Raw genomic sequence first — 4,948 nt, forward strand, 5'->3', positions numbered from 1 at the left:
GTCTCTCTCTCTCTCTCATACTCGAGCTCACGCGTAGTCTCTAGTTCACCTCCACAGCAGCCACTAACAGAAGCTATTCCCGGAACACACACTGCTCCCTCGTATTCAACCAAAATGGTCAGAGCCCAAAGAAGGGGGAGACTCCTTTGACATTCGCAGATGCACGTTCAGGGATGTCTGGCCTTCACGTGAAAAATGCATTGAGGATTCATTGTGGGCTTCGTGTTTCTAAGCGCCCCTCACGACTCCCACACACCTTTGACAATGACCATGAACTGGGACAGATAATTTAGCATATGTTTACATATAAACCCGTACTTTGTAGGCTACTCTGTATTAAGTAGGCTAACTGTAATAATAATAATAATGCATTTTATTTAAGGCGCCTTTCAAACCATTCAAGGTCACCATACAAGAAGTAGCAGCAATGACAATATTAAAACAAAAAATAACAGTAAATAACAATGGCAATAAAAAAAATGGTAATAAAGAAAGTACTAGCAGTAGGCCTTGTAATAACAGAGCTATTCACTACACAGTGAAAATGTGCAGTTCAGCTATTTCTACCTGTTCTGACCTTTAAAGATGAATTTATTACATTACATTTTTTTTATTAAAATAGACTGATGTGCACGGGTAGGCCTAAATCGTTTAGAATAAATGTGCCAATATTCCATAAAAAATTGTCCATTGATTTTCAAAACTGACAATTCTTGTTTTTTATGGAATATTGACGTATTTTATTATAAGTAATTTATTTGTGCACATCATCATTATCTGCCCTCTACGGAGCTCCTAAATGGACATGGTGGTGGAAAATAATATGGGAGGGAAAATAATAAGTCAGTGCTTTTGCATTCTCTCGCAAATGTTTTGCGTTCCCCCGAGAAACTTTGCGTTTGCTTGCAAAACCTTTTACGTTCCCCCGAGAAACTTTACGTTAATTCGCAAAACCTTTGCGTTCCGCTGAGAAAAATATTATGTTTGCTCGCAAAACCTTTGCGGCACGAGAAACTTGATGAAACGATGAGAGAACGCAAAAGCCTTGACAAATAATTTTTCCTCCATCTCATATTTTTTTAGCCCTTATATTCTTTAATCAAAACAACTTCCCCTCCCTGTGGTTTGCTATTGGTGGATCTCATGTGAGTGACAGGTTGCCCCGCCCTCACGCCAGTAAACACATCATCAGAGAAGAGATGTCACTGCAAAAGAGGGGGGAAGTTATTTTGTTCAAAGATTATGAGACACATGTCTCCATGGATAAAAAAAAAAGAAAGAAGATGTGCACGGAGAAATCCCTTATAATAAAAACAAATATTCCATTTAAAAAAAAGATTTGTCAATTTCGATTTTATGGTGACTTTAAGCTGTTTATCAGCCTAATAATGATTATATGTCCTTCATAACTAATAAGTTGAACAGGGAAAATAGCATTAAACTTGAATAATTTGCACAACTAATAAGAGAGATAGATTGCAGTATGTAGTATGCAATGTGCACAGCTATAAACAAATTTTACATTCTATCTGTATTTGTTTAAAACTATCATACTATCATACGATTACATTCTGGAATTGGATGAAGTCCAACTGACCTTGTAGATTTAGGCTCAAATCTTGTGAGCTGGATACTGAGACACTTTTGGGCATCAAAGGTGTTCCTGTGTCAGCATAATTTTGGGGTATCATCCTGTGGTGTCCAAAAATACTGCAACGCTGCTGTCTAGTTAGGCATCTTATTAGATTCTGACTGTGTGTCAGCCTTGATATTGAGGGAACAGGCCTCTATATGCTATCAAGCATATCCTGTTTTGCTGGATTGTGTTGGAAAGTACCCATTAATGGATGGATTTTTATCAGTATAGGCCTAGTAATCTCCAGCTATGTATTTTTGAGAATAAAATACAGATTCCTTATTGCCAGAAATACAGTAGCCTACTTGTAGCCTATGTAGAGGTAGCCTACTGGGTTGGAATGATTTGAAATTGTGTCCAAAGTTAATCTATAAGATGCTGTTTATTTGGAAAACATACAGAGGCACAGCAAATCTATCTGACAAGTTTAGGTTATTGTTGCCTTATAAAGATGAAATGCAAATCTCATCGTCACCGCTGGGAGGCGCTCTAACTCCCACAGGATTGCCTGACACTGACATCCAGTGGCGAGACAGCTGAAAGAAAGCCCTCTAATCCATCTAATCCCCTCCTGGGCATTTCATGTGAGTTTATCTGATTAAGATGCATATGAAACACATACCAGTGTAAATGGCTCACTGGTCAAATTTCCATTATAGCTGTGAGTAATAAAAAAATAGATATGCATTTCTGAAGGAAATAGAATTACAAAGGTTCTGTGTGAATGAAATGCCAAATCAGATCCACTTCAGCACACACACAAAAACGATATTTTGCTATTTAGAGCTGACTAAGAATTAAGGTCTATTGAAGGCCAATTTAGTATGCAAATAAATGTAATTTTAGAGGTAAACAGTTTTTCTTCTTCTATTTTCTATTTAACTTGGTCCCTCAAGCAACAGTGAAGAACATACAGTTCTAAAATCACAAAATTAATTGTATTTGTGTAGGCCTTATTTTATATCAGCACTTCTACTTCTTCCTCAACAACAGGTTGTTTCACTTCTTAGTTTACCTGAAAATGAAGGGTAGCACATGATAAACGTACAGTTTACAGACACAGTATTTACATTTTTATTATTAATACATCATAATATTGTCAATTAATTGTGAAATCATCCCAGAACAATCTGTGGGCAAGGCATACGGACGGGCTTCTATAATAACTTTCACAAGAAATGATAATATTTATATTCTGTTATTACACTTATATTAATTATATAATTAAGGATGGAAGGAAGCTGATCCATGCTATATTCATCCATATTATATTTTATATTCATATTTTGAATTAGTATGTATATGTTTATATGTTCATTTTAATTTTTAGTTTGAATAATTTCATGCTGTTTTTTCTGTCACTTGTATGTTTTTTTTATGTCTATATAGTTTTTATTAATTATTATTTGTTTTAGTTATTACATCAACCTAAACTAAATTAGAAATGTTGAAATAATATATATATATATAATGAGTAGGACCATATATATATATATATATATATATATATATAGAGAGAGAGAGAGAGAGAGAGAGAGAGAGAGAGAGAGAGATGAAATAAAATAAGTTTAAGGATTTTTTTTTTACATTTTAAATTATTTCAGTTAAAATTTCTTTTAATTTGATAGGTTTTTAATGGTTTTAGTCGATTTCCATTGTAAGCAGATGAGATGAGTAACAACACAAAGATGTGGCTATGTTGGTTATTTTTATTGATGCCTATCAAACTGATTACGTAGACCATCCTGTATCCATTATAATTCCCTCTCTCCCACACACACACACACGCACGCACACACACACATATGCACAATGCATTCCAACTGTACATCCACACACACACATTTACTTTCAAAGCAGATATACAAAGAACAACGTGGTCTGACATGCAGAGCACTCGCCCGTATAACCATACGGTTAACCTGTGTGCATTGTGAACAAACACTGTGCACAACCTTCCAGATGCAACACTATAACTCATTCACTCATAGTCAATGAGATGTCAACATATATGCACTGATATATTGTAAAATTCTGTTGAGGGGTTGGAAAGACATTGCACGCATACATACATAACCACAGAAATTAAAGAGTTAACGAAACCTGGCCAGATTTAACATGTTTGTCTTGTTGTTATTCCTGTAAAAGCTGGGGCCCCTAAAACTGTCACCACCTTTCGCCCCACTATGTATATTATAAATATACATTTAAATAATATTATAAACTATAGGTATATTATAAATATGATAAGATGGTACATGTCACATGATATAATGAGCAGTTTAGTTCCAAGTGATGTCCATAAATAAATAAATAAAAGTAAAAAATGGAAAAGATTAGTGAACTGACACACAGACGCACACACAAAACTCTGCGGAATCACATTTACAGGATTCATGACAGTTGTTGAGCAGAAAAGCCATTTATACAGAGAGTTTCATAGAGGTCCCTCTTTCAGATATATTATGCTGGATCAGTTGCATAACCGCTGCACGGAAGCACGATGACAAAGCAGTGCTGTACAAAGAGATCAATTTGATGGTTTATACTGTTTCATAATCATAATTAGAGACAAATTGATGTGAATGTACATATTTCGTGAGATGGTGCGAGCAAGGTCCGTGGCCTAGACAATGGCTTATTTTGTTTCGGATACCATTCATTATTCATTTTCCTCTTGGTACAGCATATCTTCCACGTCAGATAATGTCCAGAGGAAGTCTTTCTTTTGCTGTCATTACGGTAATACTGTGCAAAGGAGACTCAAATTCAGATCCTTTCTGCGACTCTGTTTTCTTCTTAAAGCTGAAGTGTGTATTTTAGAGGGAAATGTAAAATGATTTTGCATGAAAAAACAAACAAATTTGAGTCAACCAATAGTGTGAATTTGGGGTGGGGGTCCGGAAATCTGTTTGAAAATATTTTTGCAATTCCGTTCGGTGATGATAGTGACACAGAAATTACACTTCTTTTTTTTTTACAGTATTTTTTCATTTTTACAACCAATAATTTATAGTTTTAAATTCAAAATGTGTATGTTTGCTTTTTTGTTTGTTTTTCTTCACAAAGTGACCTTTGCCATACACTCTTAAAAATAAAGGGTCTTAATCAGCATCTATGGTTCCATAAAGAACCTTTAACATCCAAACCTTTCCATTGCACAAAAAGGTTCTTTACAGTGGAAAATATTTCTTCACATCATTAAAATGTTCTTTACACTGAGAAAAAAAAAAATGGTTCTTTTAAAGTGCCCCTATAATGCTATTTTAAAAGTTCCTAATTTTGTTTAGGAGGTCTTCTACAATATGTGTA

The sequence above is a fragment of the Rutilus rutilus genome, assembly GCF_951802725.1.
Source record: "Rutilus rutilus genome assembly, chromosome: 16".
NCBI classification, from domain to species: domain Eukaryota; kingdom Metazoa; phylum Chordata; class Actinopteri; order Cypriniformes; family Leuciscidae; genus Rutilus; species Rutilus rutilus.